This window comes from Cherax quadricarinatus, chromosome 58 (genome assembly GCF_038502225.1).
Source record: "Cherax quadricarinatus isolate ZL_2023a chromosome 58, ASM3850222v1, whole genome shotgun sequence".
In the NCBI taxonomy this organism is placed as follows: Eukaryota; Metazoa; Arthropoda; class Malacostraca; order Decapoda; family Parastacidae; genus Cherax; species Cherax quadricarinatus.
Window position 1 is genome coordinate 15,078,401 of NC_091349.1, and position 24,066 is coordinate 15,102,466.

A 24,066-nucleotide genomic window follows, 5' to 3' on the forward strand; every position below is an offset into this window, starting at 1 on the left:
TACTAACATGTCGCGATAAGGCATCTGCGACTACATTTGACTTGCCAGGTAAATGCTCAAAGGTGGGATTGAACTCTTGGATAGTCAAGGTCCATCTGGCTAACCTTCCAGTAGGTTGTTCTGGAATAAAGGTATCAGTTCTTTCTTACTGGAGGAATGAACAAACTCGGTGGAGTGGATGACTCCCCCCGGTTGAAAAAAATTAACGCTATAACACGCAATATGAGCAAGGGAGAACGAATCTACTATCTCAAACTGCAAGCACAGGAGAAAAGAAATGAACACGGTGAACAATGCTGATATTCAATCCGAGTCGCACACAGTGACACGAGGTATCAGCTATAAACTTCACTTACAAACGTTAACAACGTGGAAGTTACTCGAGAAATAACTTCTTACAATGCACTGATTACTGTCAACTAGGATGTTATCACCATCTGGAACACTAGGAACAACAACAGACACTCTAGTGAGAGCACTAGCTGTAACAGAGACGTCTTTCTGCAGACAGCATGTCACATCAACAAGAGATGGCATTTCTCTAGTTTCAAGTAATCGTTTTCTGACAAGGCATCCCCTGTGGAGAAACTACTACTCAAACTAGCAGACACTGCAGGGATAGGCTGTGCACTCAAGGCAGTCTGAGTGTCCCCGGACACTTGAGGCAACGGAACACTATCCTGCAAGTCTGAAGGTGTAGTGGAACACAGATGGGAGTGACAGAGTTACTAGTGCCTGACCGCTCGGCTACGTTAATAAGTAATTCACGGATCTATAGGAACTTAATCTGAACTTCACATTTCGCAGCACTTTAACAAATCTCAGATACAAGCTGTGAGAACAAATACATCGCCACTCCTCCACCCTTCCTGTTGACCCTATCAGTGTGGAATAGTTTATAACCCTGTATGTTGCATTCAGAAGACATTTCTCTATCTTTCAGGTTGAACCAGGTCTCTGTTATACCAATAATATCTATATTACCTAAGATAAGATAAGATAAGATTTCGTTCGGATTTTTAACCCCGGAGGGTTAGCCACCCAGGATAACCCAAGAAAGTCAGTGCGTCATCGAGGACTGTCTAACTTATTTCCATTGGGGTCCTTAATCTTGTCCCCCAGGATGCGACCCACACCAGTCGACTAACACCCAGGTACCTATTTGCTGCTAGGTGAACAGGACAACAGGTGTAAGGAAACGTGTCGAAATGTTTCCACCCGCAAGTAATCTTAGCTCATCTATCTTATTTCTTAGACTCTTACTATTTGCATAGCAAACCTTAAAAGTTAGGGGAGCTAGTCACTAGTTGCCCTCTGCTATCTCTGTTTGTTGATCAGTTGATTTGCCATTACTAACAACTTTATTTTGAATATTGTCTTTTAAACATATCCCTGAGGTATCCTGGTAATAACTGCTGTTTTTAACCCTAATGCTGCAGCCAGATTGTTTCCCACCAACACCCATACCTCTATAATCTATCAGTTTAAATTCCTAGACAAGTCATCAATTACTCTCTCAATTGAATTGGCTAATGCAACCACTCCATCCCCAGAGAGATGAGCCCCATCCCTTGCATACATATCACGTTTGCCAAAGAATAGGTCCCAGTTATTAATGAATTGGATTGCAAGTTCCTTGCAGTACCTGTCTAGTCAGCAGTTTATACCAATTGCCCTTGACATCCATTCATTGTCCACTCCCTTTCTAGGCAAGATGCTACATATAACTGGGATCCCTCCCTTAGACCTAACTATTTCTATGACTGACTTGTACTTATCCAGCAGCTCCTGTCTCCTGCCCTTCCCAATGTCATTACCCCCAGCACTAAGACAGATAATGGGGTTCTTCCCATTACCTGACATAATATTATCCAACCTGATGACTATGTCACCAACACGAACTCCAGGAAGACACACCCTCTGTCTGAGCTTTCTGTCTCTGTTACAAAAAGCACGGTCTGTATATCTTACTGGAGAATCGCCTACTATTAAAATATTCTTACCTTGATTAGCAGGGGAATCAGTGGTACCTTCAACCTCACTAACCACTGAAGTACACTCGCCCTGGAGAACAGAGAACCTTATCATAACCTTATTATAGCAAGCGCAATTTAATTTAGCCTAATCCAATTAAATGTATTTTAGATAAGTTTACAATAATTTAATAATAAACAAACACGATGAAATATATTTTTTTTCGTTAGGTTCAGAACGATTTTTACGAAATTATTGCAAACACAAATTTTATTTTGCCTTTTTCGGCTAGAAGAGCATTGTTATTTAAGCCAAAATCGTAAGTTTTCTCGTAGACCGTCTCCAGTATTTTGTAAAACTTTATAGCAGCAGTTGACATATTAAACATCTCGTTAAATTAATACATGGTGAGCACACCAATACGTAACAATTACGTTCATATTTCTCACCTCCTGCCGCTGATATTTTCGGTGTCTACTCAGTTTCTTGGTTCTTCTTGCTTCCTTCAGTACACTGATGACACTGGCCGTGCACTTTGTGACAACCTTAAAAGACACTAAATATGTGTGTCTGCTGATACAAACAAGCTGGTCTTCTGCCAAACCTGTGTGTTACCTCTTCCAACTTTCACTGATGCCGCTTTTTAGACAGTGCCCTTATACATAACATTGTTATTGTTAACATTCCCGTTCGTCGTATCCCTTCCGTTGTTCCTATTCTCGCAGTCCTTCGTGTTCTATCAGTTCTCCATGTTTTCTGCTGTTGTAGTCTTTGAGGGATGAGGTAAGAGGTGAGAGACGAGAGATGAGGTAAAGTAACTAGAGACCATCAAAGGTAAGGTGAGAAGAGAGAAGAGGTGAGCTCAGTGAGAAGAGATGACCACGTCCTATTGTTCTTCCTCCCTTGGTACTCCACTGTCTGCGTTTCTCCCTCCTTCCTTTCTCTTCCTCTCTTGATACTCTCTTCTCTCCTTCCTCTCGCCTCTTTCTCCTTACCTTCCTATTCCTCACTTCTTTTTCTTCTTCCACATCTGTTTCCTAACTTCTTGACCCTCATTTCGTTCCACCCCCTTCATGTCCTATCTTCCCTTTCCCTATCTCCCCTTTCTTTCCACCCCTTTCTCTCCCTCACTTGCTTCAGGATTTATAATTAAAATCATCATAGTGATGATACTGATGATTCTGGCAATGAAAGTGATTCATTTTTTTGATTCATTTAAATTGATTAAATCTCTCTCGCAAGAACTTAATTATTTATTTAAAGTACAACATTGTCAAATATATTACGAGGAAAACATGCCAAAATTGAACGGTACACGTTGCTAACATTACGGTACACGTTGGTAACGTTACGGTACACGTTGGTAACGTTACGGTACACGTTGGTAACGTTACGGTACACGTTGGTAACGTTACGGTACACGCTGGTAACGTTACGGTATACGTTACCAACAAGGAGAAGAACAAGACACATGTGCAACAGTTGGGTATCTTTATAGTAGATAAAGATATCCAACTGTTTACACGTGTTTTATTCTTCGGAAAAATGACAACACGATTAATATTAACCTTAATTATCAGCATCGTCAAGACACACTACGGATTCCTTTCAACCATCACTTGAATGTTTATAGACGTATGGACATTTTCAAGTACCCAGATATGACTTCCTACACAAGTGGAATTATCGAATTCATCTGAATAATACTTCCTGCTCTAATTACTGTGACACTAGCCCATGGACGCCCTCACAGGAGAGACTTATAGTTTATTAAGATCTGGAGGGTTGGGAACACATGCCTGACAGTCAGTCACCCACAACACTAGTATACAGGAATATTTTCAGGAGTAAACTATACAGGATGACTAGTAGCCGCAGCTGTATCCACCAGGAGAAAGACAACTCGTGTTTGAGAACGTAACACCACAATACAACTGGAACAGGTCAGCTTGTGCTGGAGAACGTGATGCTACAAGTGGAGGGAAAGAAGTCAGATCGTACTGGAGAACGTAGCGCCACAAGAGAACAGGAAGACGTCAGCTCGTGCTGGAGAACGTAACATCACAAGAGAACGGGATGCAGTAAACTTTGCTGCCTGGTTATCTTAGACTTTTATTATACTCAGGGAGACACTAATCCAGTAAGGAATACGCATCACGTGAGGAATGGGAGGTAAACGGGTTTAATCCAAGAAAAAAAATAGAAGAGTAGCTCCGATTCCTTGGACCAAGAACTTTTCAGAAGCATCAAGGAACCTGTTTCCTTCACCCCTGGTCATCAGTGATGAAGGAAACAGTAAAAAAGGATCAAAACATTAGAAAGTTTAGCAAGAGAGTGAGGTTAAGAGCACTAAAAATTCTGCAAAGTTTGAAACACAAGTCACCCAAAATAATAATTGTAGAATTATTGCAATAATTGTACAATTACCGATAGATGCATCTAATGTGACATTATAACGTGGCAGCGTTTCACTCTCTAGGAGCTTTTTCAGGCCTGACAAAGCTTCTGGAGAGAGAAAAGTTGCCACAGTAAAATGTCACATTAGTTGCATCCGTGTCCATTTAGATAACATGTTTAAATATGTATAACAAAGGATCGTCATCAAAACACCAACAACACACGATAAGTACAATGCACACAAGCTAAAATTAGCTACAAGAACAGCAAATCCGATCACGTGTCGTAGGTGGAGAAATTTACGTTAACTAAATATGCTCTTGTGCTACCCTCCACAGGATGGATATGGGATGCACAATAAACTAGCCACGTCGGTGGCGAAATCTAATCTTAACGAGGTGAGGGTTTAAACCTACGCAAAAGCCAGACCGAAAAGTGCTCTATTCACTGTATCATGCCGGTCTAATACGATTCACCCGCCTCGGTGTGTATTTCTTTACATTCTAGTCTGTGCTGTGTCAGTGGTTAAGGAATCCTTTTCATCAGACAAATTTTGGTCAAAAAACTGTGACAGTCCCTTAATTGGAATGTGGGACATGAATCCGTTCATGGACCAACAAATACTTTCCATTGTCGTCTTCCAGAAAATGTCGCAAAACAGATATCCAATGAGCGTCTCACCTTTACAGTAAATACCATGAATGCAAAACACAAATCAGAAACTGTGAAGAGTAGCTCAAAAGAGCAATTCTGTAAAAAAAAAAAAGAGGATCAGCAGAGGATCTGCTGAAATGTTTTTGATCTGCTTTCATAGTCTCTGATTTGTGTTTTGTATTATGGCATTCACTCTAAAGGCGAGACTCGTTGGTTATCTTTGTGTGATACTTCCTCTCATCCGCAAGCCATTATTGCCCAAGTTAAGGCACTAATTTCTGCATCCAAAGAAGTAGAACCCTATCGTTCTTTTATTACAATCGCTGTACAGAACCTTTAAGGGCAGAGACATAAGGATGTAACTTAATTCTTAGTCCTTAGAACTGCGTTTCTGAAATACACGAATTTCGGTGGACATACCAGTCATTCTGGAGAGAGTTGTTTTCCTGAATAAATCTGCCTGGATTTCCTACTCTATTTGTGCAACATTGCAAGCTTCTGATGTGTTGATTGCAACACGAAAGTCCTAGAGCAATCATTCAACTCCACCTGTGGTTATTTTGCATACCAGTAATGTTGTGACGGCATCTCTTGGTTTGTTCGGCAGTTACCTGGTGAGCATGTCACCAGGTACCTGGTGAGCATGTCACCAGTTACCTGGTGAGCATATTGCAGTTCATTGTCATCCGTGATGTCCATGGCTTCTTGGCAAGGTACCATGAGACATGGAAAAAAAGACAAATGCAGAATATCATCCTTTATTTACAACGTTTCGCGCACACATTGAGATTTATCGTCAACAAAGAATGGCATTATACTGCATCTGTGTCTGTTGTTCCATAGTGCTGGCACTGTGCCGTTTACCTCAATATAATGAGACATGATGGAGGGGTCTGAGAATGGTGGTGGATGAGACATTCTATGAAGGAAGGAGGGGGACCTAAGAGTGGTGGTGAGATGTAGGAAGAAGGGGAGGAGGTCAGAGTGGAGGGTCAGACATAGTAGGAAGATGAGGGGGTATGAGAGTGGTGGGTGAGACATAGAAATAGAGAGGGTCGTCTGAGTGTGGAGGGTGAGACATAGTAGGAGGGGGAAAGAGGCGTTTGAGAATGCTGGATGAGACATGGTAGAAGTCAACGGGTTGCCTGAGAAAGGTAGGCGAGACACAATACAAGAGAAATAAGATACAATCACGTGTGCGAGTGTACAGGTGGTTTGTTTGTCATATATCTGTACTCTCCTGTCCAGTCTCCCTCCCTCGACCAGTGCTCCATGACTAGCATTCCTCTATCACACACACAGTCCATGTGATAAATACTGCATCATGAAAATCAGCTTACTTCAGCTGTTTACATCTTCATAAATCTAATTTTTTTTGTCCCACTCTTGTCACCAGCAGCAGCTGCCGGCACTGCCACGCCTCTTCACCATCGTCACATCCACAGCCTCTACCCATAGGACTACCATTTATCTTATAGCTGTGAGCTAAAATAAACTAGTGAGGTTACCTATAGGGAATAACACAATAGTACTGAAACAAACTGGGGAGTCTCAGAGTGATGCAGAAACAGCATGTCAACAAGAGGATAATAAAAAAAAGAACGGTGCAGTTGTTGCCTTATACGGTTCACTGCTGTTTTTTAATTTTTTTTTCCTTCTAGTTGCCTATGTATTCAGTGCTCCACCAACACCACCCACACGGACAATAAAACACACGTGAGACGCTAACAGACGCCTCAGGACTTACACGATAAGTTGAATCTACCAGTGAGCACTACTGGTAGATTGATGGTGTTTAATATGATATTGTAGGGATGTCATACAGTAGGAACACTGCCAGTGTCGCGTGTGCGAAGATCCTGGGACTAAGAACAAAGAGGGTTACATGTGACTTATGTATTTCTAAACATTCCAGGGCTTCACTTGGATTGATTATCAAGGCTTCTCTCAGGGTGTCTACCAGGAAGATTTGCAAACATGGACCAAGCAGAAAAACAAATGAAATTTGTCAGTAATAACTACCTAAAAAAATGCCGTATTCTCCTGAATAAAAACATACGTCATTCTAAGACCTTCACAAACTTTCACCTTAAAATGTGATAAAGTTAAACAAATGAGAAAGTGATATAATGCCAAATGCCTGGCATTGTATTAGAAAACGGTGTATAAAGCAACATGAACATACAACTGGAAATACAAACCTCAACCACACAAATAGCAAAGAACAAAAAGGCTCCGTGACTGGAACAATACACAAATAACCCATAAGCTTCTCTCTTTCCTATGTGCGGGTTATGTATACAAACAGCAGAAAATAATGACAAGAAATGTGTTACCACCCAGTGTGGACTGTAAACAACTCGAGTGGTGGGTTCGTCAGAGCCGCAGATATTAAATCCATCAAGATATCCACCAGCACAGTAACAAGTATTACAAGATCATTTACCTTACCAGACATTCGAAGATTTAACCCCAGCAACAATAAATACAGTGTTTGTAGCTTTGACAGAGATCCACATAAAAGTTTACTGTGACAGCAAAATATGAATTCCTGGGTACAAACTATCTGGATGAGAACGGAAAATAAGGCAACAGGGGGAGATTGGTCTGTGTGTTAAAGGAGTCGCTCATATGCACAGAGTTACTCAAAACCACAAATGATGTGATCAAAGTTTGTGGTTAAAATTGAAAATTATTTTTTTTTATTAAATACCGCTCGATCATAATATGTCTCAAAATACAGAGATTAAAAAAGTATGAAATAATCTATAAACGCAAATATCTACATGTCTTCTCACTCCCTTTCTCTTTCTCGCTCTCACCCGTTGTCGTTGTCGTTGTCACTTAAAACAACGGATATAGCCCCACTCCATAAAGGTGGCAGCAAAGCATTACCTAAGAACTATAGACCAATAGCTCTGACATCCCACATCATAAAAATCTTTGAAAGAGTGCTAAGAAGCAGGATTGCAAATCACCTGGATTCCCAAAATCTGCACAATCCAGGGCAACATGGGTTCAGGGCAGGTCGCTCCTGCCTCTCACAACTACTGGATCACTATGACATGGCCTTGGATGCACTGGAAGAAAATCAGAATGCAGATGTAATATACACAGACTTTGCAAAAGCATTTGACAAATGCGATCATGGCGTAATAGCCCATAAAATACGTGCTAAAGGAATAACTGGGAAAGTGGGGAGATGGATCTTCAACTTCCTAACAAATCGAACACAAAGAGTAGTGGTCAACAGAGTTAAATCGGAGGCTGCCATAGTGAAGAGCTCTGTTCCACAAGGCACAGTACTCGCCCCCATCTTATTCCTTATCCTCATATCAGACATAAACAGAGATATACACCACAGCACCGTATCATCCTTTGCTGATGATACTAGGATCTGCATGAGGCTGTCATCTGCTGAGGACGCGGTTAACCTCCAAGAAGATATAAACAAAGTTTTCCAGTGGGCAACGGTAAACAATATGATGTTCAATGAGGACAAATTCCAACTACTCCGTTATGGAAAACTGGAGGAGATAATAACTAGAACAGAGTATACTACTGACTCCGGCCATACAATAGAGCGGAAAAATAATGTAAGGGACCTGGGAGTAGTAATGTCTGAGGATCTCACTTTCAAGGATCACAACAGTGCCACGATCGCACGTGCAAAGAAAATGATAGGATGGATAATGAGAACTTTCAAAACGAGAGATGCCAAGCCCATGATGATCCTTTTCAAATCACTTGTTCTCTCTAGGCTGGAATACTGCTGTACATTAACATCTCCATACAAAGCAGGTGAAATCGCAGATCTAGAGAGTGTACAGAGATCCTTTACTGCACGTATAAGTTCTGTCAAGCACCTTAACTACTGGGAACGCTTGGAAGCACTTGACTTGTACTCGTTGGAACGCAGGAGGGAGAGATATATCATAATCTACACTTGGAAAATCTTGGAAGGAATGGTCCCAAATCTGCACACAGAAATCACTCCCTACGAAAGTAAAAGACTGGGCAGGCGATGCAAAATGCCGCCAATAAAAAGTAGGGGCGCCATTGGTACACTAAGAGAAAACACCATAAGTGTCCGGGGCCCAAAACTGTTCAACAGCCTCCCATCAAGCATTAGGGGAATTGCCAATAAACCCCTGGCTGCCTTCAAGAGAGAGCTGGACAGATACCTAAAGTCGGTGCCGGATCAGCCGGGCTGTGGCTCGTACGTCGGACTGCGTGCGGCCAGCAGTAACAGCCTAGTTGATCAGGCCCTGATCCATCGGGAGGCCTGGTCGTGGACCGGGCCGCGGGGGCGTTGATCCCCGGAATAACCTCCAGGTAACCTCCAGGTAACCTCTCTCTCTCTCTCTCTCTCTCTCTCTCTCTCTCTCTTTCTCTACACAAAAGGGTTATACAAAATTTAGTTGGTTGAACTTGTATATAATCCACTAGACGCAACTTTCCAGCAGTTCAAAGACCAACTACTGAAAGTCAGAAACTGTCTTGAAAACCTACTAAACCCCAGCACGAGATACTCTATTTCTTGGTGACTTCTATTTGATACAACTTTAACAGAAAAATCTATGACAGAGTGCAATAACAGAATCCCTGGAACCAGTACCTGGTTTCCTCAATTACATCGTGCTTCATATCGTTTTGTTGATTCGGTTTCATTTACTGCAGCGATTGGATGATCGCGTTCATAAATGTTTTAGAAAACTGATAAGCTGATAAATGAGACACTTGTACAACATTTGAGATCTTTATCCTGGGATCGTTTCGCCAGCCAGTGGCTTCTTCAGTCCAATGAAGATGAGGAGTTTGAGGTAATCAGTCCCTCAGCCTGAAGTCGACGTGTTCATTGATTGACCCAGGTTGATGGACTGATTACCTCAAACTTCTCATCTTCCACTCTTCTCTTCACTGGACTAAAGAAGCCACTGGCTGCGGGTTGTGTGTTGCACAAGTGTCTCATTTATCATCTTAACAATGCATTGGCTACCTCTACCTCTTACATTCTGTTTAAATTTCCATTCATCTTTGCTATTCTTTCACTCAGAATTTCTTCATAAAGTCTTTCTGATCTTCAGAGTCTTCAAGCTGGTTACCTCCTTTCTCAGCCATTGCGTCTCCTCTGTGGTTTTCCTTATTTCCTTGTGCGTTTTTTTAACCTTCTCGTCTCTTTCATCTTCCATTCTCTCCAAGATTTCGTCGTGTTCCTTCCAGTTTCACTTACCCATCCTGTGGGCAGTAGTCAACAGATAACAGAGGCATCTAATGGGTCCAGGAACTGGACCTCGCTTAGTCTCATGTTTCAATTACTTCTCCCTTCCTCCCTCCACCAGCCCCGCGGCTCAGTGGAGCCCAAAACATTTCCTGATCATCCCACACAATCTTTCTTCTCTCCTCGAGCCTCGAATTTTTGTGCAAGTTTACCTTTTTTTATAGCAATGTATGCAGTCTTTTGAAGTAGGGGGAACTAGAAGTCTTTGATCAACCCATCTGGCCAGCTAGGCACGACACTGACGGCCACTGGCTGTGCTGTGACGCTACGCGGCTTACACTGCTCATTCCACCTCTGAATGTCGGTGGAATTTTTTCCCCTTCTTGTGTTGGCACACTACTATTTGTAGATTGCTTCTAGGTTTTGCCAAATAATTTTCTGTTGCTCGCTGTAATACTGGTGTGTGGTGGTGTGTGGTGGCGTGTGGTGGCGTGTGGTGGTGTGTGGTGGCGATGGTGGTGGTATGTGTATGTATGTGTGTGTGTATGTATGTGTGTGTTGTGTGTGTGTGTGTGTGTGTGTGTGTATGTATGTGTACGCACTCTCCTATTTTCACTCGCCTGTTTGTGGTTGCTGGGGTCGAGTCACAGCTCTTGACCTCGCGTCTTTGTTAGTCACTACTAGATCCACTCTCTCCCAGCTCCAAGAGCCTTACTGTACCACATCTTAAAATTATATGTGGATTCTGCTTCCACTACTTCACTCTCCAGATTGTTTAACTTCCTGACAACTTTAAGGCTGAAGAAATACTTCCTAACATCCGTGTGTGTGTGTGTGTGTGTGTGTGTGTGGGGTTGTGTGTGTGTGTGTGTGTGTGTATGTGTGTGTGTGTGTGTGTGTACTCACCTAGTTGAGGTTGCAGGGGTCGATTCCTAGCTCCTGGCCCCGCCTCTTCACTGGTCGCTACTAGGTCACTCTCCCTGAACCGTGAGCTTTATCATACCTCTGCTTAAAGCTATGTATGGATCCTGCCTCCACTACATCGCTTCCCAAACTATTCCACTTCCTGACTACTCTGTGGCTGAAGAAATACTTCCTAACATCCCTGTGATTCATCTGTGTCTTCAGCTTCCAACTGTGTCCCCTTGTTGCTGTGTCCCATTTCTGGAACATCCTGTCTTTGTCCACCTTGTCAATTCCTCTCAGTATTTTGTATGTCGTTATCATGTCCCCCCTATCTCTCCTGTCCTCCAGTGTCGTCAGGTCGATTTCCCTTAAGATCTCCTCGTAGGACATGCCCCTTAGCTCTAGGACTAGTCTTGTTGCAAACTTTTGCACTTTCTCTAGTTTCTTCACGCGCTTGGCTAGGTGTGGGTTCCAAACTGGTGCCGCATACTCCAATATGGGCCTAACGCACACGGTGTACAGGGTCCTGAAGGATTCCTTATTAAGATGTCGGAATGCTGTTCTGAGATTTGCTAGGCGCCCATATGATGCAGCAGTTATTTGGTTGATGTGCGCTTCAGGAGATGTGCCTTGTGTTATACTCGCCCCAAGATCTTTTTCCTTGAGTGATATTTGTAGTCTCTGGCCCCCTAGGCTGTACTCGGTCTGCGGTCTTCTTTGCCCTTCCCCAATCTTCATGACTTTGCACTTGGTGGGGTTGAACTCCATGAGCCAATTGCTGGACCAGGTCTGCAGCCTGTCCAGATCCCTTTGTAGTTCTGCCTGGTACTCGTCCGATTGAATTCTTCTCATCAACTTCACGTCATCTGCAAACAGGGACACTTTGGAGTCTATTCCTTCCGTCATGTCGTTCACAAATACCAGAAACAGCACTGGTCCTAGGACTGACCCCTGTGGGACCCCGCTGGTCACAGGCGCCCACTCTAACGTCCACTCTGACGCCCACTCTGTGTGTGTGTGTGTGTGTGTGTGTGTGTGTGTGTGTGTGTGTGTGTGTGTGTGTGTGTGTGTGTGTGTGTGTGTGTGTGTTACTATAGTGTGACTCGTTTACCATTTAATTTACATTTATGGTTTCTTGTCTTTGATTTCCACATTTTATATAGCTCATCCTCTATTCGTAATCCAATTCTCCAAGTATCGTCTACGTTGTTATCATGTTTGCCTTGAACTTTGCATCTTCTGCAGTTAGATATATTTGAAAACAAATGGATGCAGTATGTGGGCTGAACTAGTCTGAAGCAATTAGTGCTACTAGTAGATTTCACTTTTGCCGGTTATTAAATCAATGCACTTAAAAACTAACAAGCAGTTTACGTTAAACAATAAAACAGCGACATAAATTTGCCAAAACTGTACAAACAGAGATGCATTTATCAGTGTAAACAAAGCCTACCAAACCATACCCCCGGCCGGGATTGAACCCGCGGTCATAGAGTCTCAAAACTCCAGCCCGTCGCGTTAGCTAACGCGACGGGCTGGAGTTTTGAGACTATGACCGCGGGTTCAATCCCGGCCGGGGGTATGGTTTGTTTGCAATCGTGTCATTACGATTTCTTGAGTCAAGTTAAACAAAGCCTGTGTGTTGTGTTATTTCGCTCGCCTTTATTGTCACCTGAGCCGGAGACAGTGGGGGGACCTGACGCTTTTCTAGTGACAGTATAAAATGTTCTTATCCTCTATTTTTCCTCGTTTATCCCTTCCCACTTTATGATGATGAGTAATCTTAATCGGTATGATGTTGAGAGGTGATGAGGATGAGTTGCTAGTATGTCTTTGGTAACGAAGAGATCAGAAGACACAATTAATTCATACCACACTAATTACACAATCATCAGTTACACCCACAATAATCACAATTATTTCTCATTCCCATAATCACATTCCCCATCCTGTCACCCACACGTCATTCCCAACACACACACACACACACACACACACACACACACACACACACACACACACACACACACTCACACCTAACGGGCCAAGTATCTTCTAGACTAAGTGTTTTTGACAATATGATAACTAATACATACACATACAAATACACACCCTGACCTATCCATCAACACACAGTGACCTATCCATCAACACACCCTGACCTATCCATCAACACAGTGACCTATCCATCAACACACCCTGACCTATCCATCAACACAGTGACCTATCCATCAACACACCCTGACCTATCCATCAACACAGTGACCTATCCATCAACACACCCTTACTGACCCACAAGCACATTCTCCTTCAACGTCACCTGACATTAATTATTCACAACCACACACTTCTACAACCGTATACCTCAAAGTTTAATTCCACATGAACCAATGTTCAAATATGGGGATGACATTTGCTTGTGCATACAAAAAGCCCATAACAACATTTTCTTTAACCCGCTCCACACTAACACTTGTGCACAATAACTACCTCCCCTTTACCTCCCTCACTCGTGTACTTCCACACCACCATAACCCACAATCACGCCACGCACACACCCACGGTCCCACCACTATTCCCCCACCTATCCCCATAAACACTCACCTTCCAACCTGCCCCACCCCCTCCCTGACCGACCTCACCCACTCTCACTATCGCACCACATCATTTAATCTCTTCACCTTGCTCCATTCTGTGAAATTATATATATATATATATATATATATATATATATATATATATATATATATATATATATATTATATATATTATATATTATATATATATATATATATATATATACACCTACCCAGTATTTAGAAAGTCCACTAATGTGTGGTCGTACGATGACTTAAGAAATCGTAAGAAATCGGGCTGGAGTTTTGAGACTCTATGACCGCGGGTTCAATCCCGGCCGGGGGTATGGTGTGGTCGTACATTTACTGTTATTTCAATCTTGAAGCGAAGGTTAAAAGAAGCGTCTTCCTTACAATTATTTCAAGCTGGAATTTCTGAACAATGATAGAGGCAAGATTTTTTTACATTGCTTCAAAATTAAAATATTCCAAGAATTTTATTGAACCTAGGAGACACCTCCTATGAGAACGTAACCATTTGTCTGATGTATTGAAATGATGCAATATAAATACTGTGTTCAAGAATAAGAAGACACAGTTTAATTAAGAAAGCACTGACCAATGTAGTTGGAGTGAATATTAGCGCGTGACCAGGTATTTGTAGTGTTATTGCTGTTCTTACTGTTGAAGAGCGGTTTAGTGCCGATGAAGGTAGCGTAGGTAGCAATGATACGGCCGTGGACTAGATTGGCTTTAATCGGGTAGGAGTGAGTACACAACGGGCAGTGTGAGGGAGTGACCGCAAGCCAGTCCGTGGAGGGGCAGTACTTGTGTACGTCAAGTCGGTCGATCCAGGAGTGAGAGAGGGTGGTCTGTGCTTCCCACCGACCTAGGTAGGCCTACAGAGGGCAGCACTGAATGCCGCGAAATATGAACTAGTCAGAGCAGACGGCTAGGCTGTGTGCTCTGACAGTACAGGCTGTCTACAGTAGGGCAATCAGATAAATCACTGGAAGCTAGATTATCGCATCAGTATTTGGTAAAAATGAGAAAGTTGAATGCAATTATTAGCCACATTACAGCTTTCAATCATCCACCAAAACGAGTAAAAGCCCAGTGACTACACATTTTTCTAGATTTTAAGAGAAAAAACGTATGGTAAACCTACAATGATCTACAAAAGTCACGAGAGACAGGACAAGTTCCAGATAACCGGAAAACGGCTAATGTTACCCTAATACAAGTGGATACACTTAATATACTTAGTAAAAAAGCCAGTTTCACTCTCGCAGAAACAATAATAAGGAAAATGGTGGAGCACGTCCAGCATTACTTCAGCTCTGGACTTTTTGTTTGTGTGTTTACACTCATGCAGTCTTCTCGCTGGGTCTCTCTTTTCTGTTCTTGCTTCACGACACTGTCTCTCCTTCATGTATTGTTGCATTTATTGTTGTTATAATTGTTTAAATAAGCTAATATTTATTAATTTAACCCCAAGTTAAGGTAGAGGAAAAAAACACTAGTACTGAGGGCGACAGACTGCTTAGAGATGGGGATTTGTTACAGAAAATCAGCACTGATTTAGAGATAGGATTTCTTGCTTTATGTAACTACTGGAAGAACGGTGAAGATTAAGCAAGAAAAGAGAGAGGTGGAATACATAATCTTGAACTACAGTGAAGCATTGGACATGGTACCCTACTATAAATTTCATTAAAAAAGGAAAGGAGAGGTGCTCCAATGGTTCTAGCAATATCTTAAGAGTGAGTTTCAGGAGAAAAATATCAAGATGGGAAAGGGTTGCGAGTGGGCTTCCCCATGAAATGGTGCTAGGGAGGTTAAAGAATAATTCTTTAGTGTTACGGTGGTAGAGTGGAATGAGCTATGTGGGTGGATTGTAGAGGCAAACTTGAAACACATTGAAATGTCTGTCAGTAGAAGTTCAAGAGGCAAGACCAGGAGGAAAGACCTAACTTTCGGAAAAACAAATAGGCAAGTTTAACTAAGTATATATTCAACCATCTACGTTTACCACCCACCCATTAACTCTCCAACCTACCCACACAACACACCTACTTACATATTTCCACCTCCCACCAAAGTTTTCCACCAGCTCACAACTACCCCACACAACACACCCACTCCTTAAATCCACCCACAACACATCACTTACCCATTCCTCCCTCGTTCCCACCTACACCTCTCACCCGTCCTTCAGCTCACACCCACCTACCCCTATCACCCACCTACACCTCCCACCCAAGTTGAAGACCCGGCAACAGAACAAGTGATATCAATGAGGTGTTTCAATAGTCGCTGCCAGTCAATCAGAACGCTAACTGCTATTGAACGACCAATTAGGCGAATGAATTGTGTGCTGAAAGGGATAGCTGCCGCTTCCAGTGTTGTGCAAACGTGGAGACGGGTCCAGCAGCATACTGCTGTCTCCAGTATTGGGTAGACGGAGATTGGTCCACCAGTATGCAAGGAAGGGAATAACTGTCGTTCCAGTGTTAGTAGACAAGGAGACTGGTCCACCAGTATGCATGGAAAGGAATAACTGTCGTTCCAGTGTTAGTAAACAAGGAGACGGGTCCACCAGCATGCATGGAAGGAAGTAACTGTCGTTCCAGTGTTAGTAAACAAGGAGACTGGTCCACCAGTATGCATGGAAAGGAATAACTGTCGTTCCAGTGTTAGTAAACAAGGAGACTGGTCCACCAGTATGCATGGAAAGGAATAACTGTCGTTCCAGTGTTAGTAAACAAGGAGACGGGTACACCAGTATGCATGGAAGGGAATAACTGTCGTTTCTGTGTTAGCAAACGTGGAGACTGCGCCACTATCTCCAGAATTTTAGAAGTGACAAAAGATATATGTATTAAAAGTTAGGAGCGTAATATGTTTTGCAATTTACCGAGGAAAAAATGCAAGGAAATTTTTGGGTGAAAATTCTTTGGGAAAACGTTTAAGGGCAAACAAATAAGAAATCTGCATATAGAGACCTAAAAAAAGGGAGAGAGAAATAAAAATAGGAAAAAAATTCTTGATAAAATCGAATGAGATATTTGTTAAAATCTTATGTCGAATTTTGCTATTTTTTTTTTTATCTTTTCAAATTCATCCCATATTTTACATTTTATTATAATTCCTTTAATAATAATAATAATAATAATAATAAATTATAATTTTAATTATATTATTATTGCATATACAAGGGATTGCCTAATTCCTAAGAGTCATATAAATCCTGGGCGAATTGTAAGCAGTCGAATTCAATTCTTGGAAGAGGAAGTCAGATCCATTTCTTTGTATATAAAAAAAAAAAAAAACGCTTCACAGGCTTAAAGAAACCTTCCCTTTCTGGAAGGTAATCAGTCCCTCAGTCTTGACTGATTACCTCATCTTCTGTATATAGTTCTACAGTATTCACATTACGTCCATGAATTGTACTGATAAAGTCACTGGAGGGCGAAACGTCAACAAAGATACTCAGATGTTGAACATGTGTACAATTGTTTATCTTGCCGGTAGTGTAAACCACTAGAAGAAACATTGCTATTTAAAATGCCCTCTCCTGGAAGGTTCCTTTAAGCCTGTGAGGCGTTTTTTTGATCCAAGGAAATGGACCTAACGTCCCCTTCCATCAGTCGAATTCGATTGCGACCCATTAGCCCAGATTTTACATGACTCCTACGAATTAGGCGATTCCTCGTGTTTGCAATAATAATAATAATAATAATAATAATAATAATAATAATAATAGCAATTATAATAATAAAGTGTAAAATGTGGGGTGAATGTGTGTCTTGCTGGAAGGATAATAAATAATAAAAAAAAACAGCAAAATTCGACATTAGACTTTTACAAATGTCTCTTCCCGATTTAATTAGGTATTTTTTCAGGTTTTTATTTTTCTCTCTCTTTTTTTTTTCTAACTCTCCATATGCAGATTTCTTACTTGTTTGCCCTTAAAAGTTTTCTCAAAGAATTCTCAACCAAAAAATTTCCTTCCATTTTTCCTCAGTACGATTAACACAGTTGCATTTTTTCTTTTACCTCAAGGTGAGTGAAAGCAAGAGAATGTTAAGAAAGTTGTTCGTGGCTTTCTCCGTGCCCAGAATCGACCCTGGACACAGGGTAGTTGATGAGTGGAACAGTCTACCTAGTTGGGTTATTGAGGCTAGGACTTTGGGTAGTTTCAAGTTTAGGTTGGATAAGTACATGAGTGAAAGGGGTTGGATTTGAGTGGGACTTGCACGTCAGAGCTTATTTCTTGGGTAGCATTGAAAATTGGGATGGGCAAATGTTTTGTTAGTGGGATGAATTGTACATTAAAATGGTATAAAATACCGACAGGTTGTTAGGTAAGACACATATGCAACAGTTAGGTATCTTTATTTCGAAACGTTTCGCCTACACAGTAGGCTTCTTCAGTCGACTGAAGAAGCCTACTGTGTAGGCGAAACGTTTCGAAATAAAGATACCTAACTGTTGCATATGTGTCTTACGGGATGAATTGTAAAGGACCTGCCTAGTATGGGCCAACAGGCCTGCTGCAGTGTTCCTCCTTTCTTATGTTCTTATGTTCTTATTCGGTTGTGAGTAGAAGACTTCGATGATCAATCTGCGGTCATTGCAGAGCTCAGCTACGCTTGCAAGTGGTCAGAGACAGTGTAGGTATTGAGGGAGGATCAGTGCTGAAGAATTCAATTTAATTTTAATTCAGGTTTATGAGAGGGTCGGAGAATGTTGAGTGTTGGAGAATCTTGGAAAATGTTGGAGTGTTGGGAAGTGTTGGAGAATGTTGGAGATTGTTGGAGAATGTTAGGTAAGACACATATGCAACAGTTAGACAACTTTATTCCGAAACGTTTCGCCTACACAGTAGGCTTCTTCAGTCGAATACAGAAAGTAGGCAGGAACAGTAGAGATGTGAAGACGATGTAATCGTCCTGCCTACTTTCTGTATTCGACTGAAGAAGCCTACTGTGTAGGCGAAACGTTTCGGAATAAAGTTGTCTAACTGTTGCATATGTGTCTTACCTAACAACCTGTCGGTATTGTATACCATTTTGATGTTCATTGTTGGAGAATGTTGAGCTGAGACTGTTGGGAAGTGTTGAGAATGCTGGGGAGAGTGTTTTGAAGGGAGTACTGGAGAATACTGGGAAGTGTTGGAGAATATTGGAGAGTGTTGAAGAATGCTAGGGAGAGTGTTGGAGAATGTTCGTGAGTATTTGGAGAATGTTGGGGAGCGAGTGTTGGAGTATGTTGGGGAGTGTTGGAAAATGTTGGGGAGTGCTGGAGAATGTTTGGGAGAAAATGTTGGAGGATGAGAATGTTGAGGGAGTCAGTGTTGGAGAATGTTGGGGGAGTGTGTGTTAGAGAATGTTGAGTATCCTGGAGAAGATTTCGGGGGTCAATGCCCCCGCGGTTCAGTCTGTGACCAGGCCTCATGGTGGATCAGGGCCTGATCAACCAGGCTGTTACTGCTGGCCGCAAGCAACCCGACGTACGAACCATAGCCCGGCTGGTCAGGTACCGACTTTAGGTGCCTGTCCAGTGCCTTCCTGAAGACAGCCAGGGGTCTGTTGGTTATCCCCCTTATGTATGCTGGGAGGCAGTTGAACATTCTTGGACCCCTGAGACTTATTGTGTTCTCTTATCGTGCTAATGGCACCCCTGCTTTTTATTGGAGGGATGTTGCATCGTCTGCCGAGTCTTTTGCTTTCATTGGGAGTGATTTTCGTGTGCAAGCTTGGTACTAATCTCTCCAGGATTTTCCAAGTGTATATAATGATGTATCTCTCCCGCCTGCACTCTGGGGAGTACAGGTTGAAGAACATTAAGCGTTCCCAGTAATTGAGATGTTTTATCTCAGTTATGTGTGCCGTGAAGGTTCTCTGTACACTTTCTAGGTCAGCAATTTCACCTGCGTTGAAAGGTGCTGTTAGTGTGCAGCAATATTCCAGCCTAGATGGAACGAGTAATCTGAAGAGTGTCATAATGGGCTTGGCATCCCTAGTATTGAAGGTTCTCATTATCCATCCTGTCATTTTTCTAGCAGATACGATTGAAACAATGTTATGGTCTTAGAATATGAGATCCTCTGACATGATCACTCAAGTCTTTTACGTTAGTTTTTCACTCTATTGTGTGGTTGGAATTTGTTTTATACTCCGATGTATTTTTAATTTCCTCACGTTTTCCATTTCGGAGTAATTTAAATTTCTCATCATTGAACTTCATATTGCTTTCTGCGGCCCATTTCAAGATTTGATGATGTCCGCCTGGAGTCTTGCGGTGTCTTCCATGGAGGACACTGCCATGCAAATTCGGGTGTCATCTGCCAAGGAAGACACAGTGCTGTGGCTTACATCACTGTCTATGTTAGATATGAGGATGAGGAACAGGATGGGAACGAGCATTGTGCCTTGTGGAACAGAGCTTTTCGCCGAAGCAGCCTCGGACTTTACTCCACGGGGCATTTGATGAACTGGAATGGGGCACAACTCGTTCTCACCGAACCAGACCTCAGACGCCGACGGTGCCTAGAAGCCTCACTAATCACCGACACTATAGAACGCAACACTGGAAACTACAAAATTTCAAAAACATTGGCATACATGATACTTAAGCAGCACCAACCCAACAACACAGGAGTCACATGATTTCATCGTCTACCCGTCCTCATCATAGGTAGAGGTTGTTTTGATAAGGACCTGCCTCGCATAGGCCAGTAGGCCTTCTACAGTGTTCCTCCATTCTTATGTTCTTATGACATTACTCAGGTCACGTGCGTCACACCTCACTCTCCGCCTATATATATAATGTCTTTCTACCTCTGTATGTTAGAAGTGATCAAGGTCCCAGGACCGAAACGTTTTCTAATAAATATGTTGTAGTGTTTGCTTACGTGTCTTTCTAAACCAACTTGTCGGTATTTATTACCAAGGTTTATACCACTACTACTCTGTGTTCCATTTGTTAGGAAATTATAGATTCACCTATCAACTTTTCCTGTTATTCCTTTATCACGTATTTTGTGCACTCTTACACCATGGTCATACTTGTCAAATTATTATAATCAAAAAGAAACGCTAAGCCACAAGGGCTATACAGCCATACTTGTCAAAGGCTTTCGCAAAGTCTATCTATACTACATCTGCATTTTGTTTGTCTTCTAGAGCATCCAGGACCTTGTCATAGTGGTCCAGTAGTTGGGACAGACAGGAGCGACCTGCTCTAAACCCATGTTGCCCTGGGTTGTGTAACTGACGGGTATCTTGATGGGTGGTGATCTAGCTTCTTAGAACCCTTTCAAGGATTTTTATATGGGACGTTAGCGCTATCGGTCTGTAGTTCTTTGCTATTGCTTTACTGCCACCTTCGTGGAGTGGGGCTATGTCTGTTGTTTTTAGCAGTTGTGGGACGATCCCTTTGTCCATGCTTCCTCTCCATAGGATGTTAAAAGCGCACGATTGGGGCTTCTTGCAGTTCTTGATGAACACGGAGTTCCATGAATCTGGCCCTGGGACAGAGTGCATGGGCCTGTCATTTATCGCCTTTTCGAAGTCATTTGGCGTCATGGTAATATCAAATAGGTTCGAGTCTGCCAAATTGTGTCTCTCTCTCGTAAAAAAATTCATTTAGATCTTCGACTCACTGTTTGGTTAGCGGCACGCTACAAACCGAATCATACTGGGACTTAAGTAGCCCACTCATTTCCTTGCTGCCATCTGTGTAGGACCCATCTCGTTTAGGTAGCGGCCCAATACTGGATGTTGTTCTCGACTTTGATTTGGCATAAGAAAGGAAATATTTTGGGTTTCGTTCAATTTCATTTATGGCTTTTAGTTCTTCCCGCGTTTCTTGACTCCTGTAAGATTCCCTTAACTTTAGTTCGATGTTTGCTATTTCTCTGACCAGTGTCTCCGTACGTATTACAGATATATTGGCCCCATTTAGGGACCTATATAAGAGCATTATTTGTTGTGAAGTTTGGCGGCAGTAATGGAGAATGTTCATAGGGGTAAGAGAGGGTTGATGAAGGTTGGAACGAGGTAGTGTTGAAGAATGTTGAGATTACAAAAATGTTTAAGAAGACTGTTGGGAACAGTGTTAAAAAAATGTGTAAGAGTGTTGGCGAAGATTGAAGGAAAAGGGGGAAGCGTTGTTGCGAAATAAAGGAAGAATGATGGAAATAAATGGTATAAAATACCGACACAATGGCAATATAAACACAAATGCAGTATAATGTGATCCTTTATTGACTACGTTTCGCCCACACAGTGGGCTTTTTCAAGTCACAAACAGAACTACCTGGGGTGGAAGGAACGCGAGTATTTATAGTCCTGCTGAGGTCAGGTGAAGAATGCTGCATCTGATGATGTACCGAGTTGGGTTGTAGAGTCTAAAAACTTGGGTAGCTTGGAAAGGAGACTGGACAAGTTTGTGAGCAGACCTTCTACAGTGTTCTTATGTGGGATAGCGATGAAGAAGTTTCTTGGCAAGTGGTTCAGCTATGTTATAGAAGCCACTATTCTGGTTGAAGTTGTCGGATATAGAAATAAGTGATGATTCCAGGATTCTTCGGTATTGAGTGTTGTCTTCTGTGGCGATAAGTCTTGAGTTTCTGTAGTTTATCAAGTGGTTGTGTGAATTACGGTGTTGTACGCAGGCATTCCTTGTGTCGTCAGACCTGCTTGCGTATTGGTGTTCTGAAATACGTGTTTGGAGGTCCCTTGATGTTTCGCCCACGTATAACTTGTTGCAGTCATTACAAGGGATTATGTATACCCCTGCAGAGGATGGAGGCTTGTCCTGCCTACTACTGGTGATGTCCTTGATGGTCGTGGTTGTGGAGGTAGATACTTGGAATGATGTTTTGGCAAAGATGTTGGAAACATGTTTGGCAATGGAGTTGGTGGGAAGGACTATGTATCTCTTCTCGGCAGTGTCTTCTCTGGGTGTGTTGAAGATGTTTAGTGCTCGCCGTCTGCAGTCTCTGATGAAGTGACGAGGATAGTGGAGTTTGGAAAATACCTGTTCAATTATAGTGCATTCTTCTTCAAGGGAACTCGTTGCTGCAGATTCTGAGTGCACGCAGGAAGAAGCCTATAATTACACCACGTTTGGTTTTGGTGTCGTGGTGAGAGTAGAAGTGGAGAAGATCGTTTTGGTTGGTGGGTTTTCGATAGACTTTAAAACGAAGTTCGTGGTCAGCTTTGCAGAGTAGAACATCAAGGAAAGGAAGAGTGTTGTCGACCTCTTCTTCAAGTGTGAACTGGATTGAAGGCTCGACCTGGTTGAGCTTGTCTTGGAGAGCTTGAACGTTGAAGCGTTTAGGAGTTATGAGGAGAATGTCGTCAACATAACGGAGCCAGGTGACAGACGAAGGAATAATGGTGGAGAAACGTTCGGCTTCTAGATGTTCCATGTATAGGTTCGCTAGGACTGCACTGAGTGGCGAACCCATGGGTAGTCCAAAAGTCTGCTGAAAGAGGTGATTTTCAAAAGAGAAACACGTAAAGCCAACACATAGTTCAACCAGGTCGATGAAGTCGCTGGCTGGAATGGGAAGATCAAGTGAATCGTCAATTTTCTTGCGCAAGAGATCGATGGCTTGTTTAGTAGGTACTTTAGTGAATAGGGAAGTCACGTCAAGGCTGGAAAGTTTCTTGTTCCTGATGTTGATGTTGCGAATGCGATTGAGAAGATCACCTGAGTGTTTGAGATGTGCTGGACTGATAGTGCCCAAGAGTTTCGAGAGGTGTTTGGCGAGAATTCCTGAGAGCTTGTGGGGAGCACTGCCTATTCCCGAGGATATGGGCCTCAGTGGGATACCAGGCTTGTGAGTCTTTGGCAGGCCGTACATTCTGGCAGGTCTGGGGTTGCTGGGCATGGTGTGCAGAAGTTTCTTCCCTTGTTCTGAGCTCCTCAGAATGCGGCGAGTCCTTTGAAGAAAAGTTTTAGTAAGGTTGTCCACTTGGTTAGTTGTGAGAGGTTTGTAGGTATCTGGGTCATTAAGTAGATTGAGCATTTTGTTCCTGTAATCGTCAGTGTTCATGATAACAACACCACCTCCTTTATCAGCGGTGGTGACCCTGATGGTCGTGTCTTCTGCTAAACCTTTGAGTGCATTGATGTAACGTCGGGGTATGACTGGGGAGCTGCGTGTTGAGATGGCTGCTGACTCCGACTTCCAAAAAGGCTATCTTCAAGGCATCATCTCAGCAGCCATCTCAACACGCAGCTCCCCAGTCATACCCCGACGTTACATCAATGCACTCAAAGGTTTAGCAGAAGACACGACCATCAGGGTCACCACCGCTG

General features: G+C 42.5%; 1 long non-coding RNA gene across 1 annotated transcript in view; it reads right to left on the bottom strand.

The window, feature by feature from the left end:
• LOC138854408 (uncharacterized) overlaps positions 1 to 24,066 on the bottom strand; it is a 398,169-nt gene that overhangs the window by 23,647 nt on the left and 350,456 nt on the right. The window contains exon 3 of the long non-coding RNA XR_011393608.1: positions 2,004 to 2,064. This is a non-coding gene — a long non-coding RNA (uncharacterized lncRNA). The remainder of the gene's footprint in view (positions 1 to 2,003; positions 2,065 to 24,066) is intronic.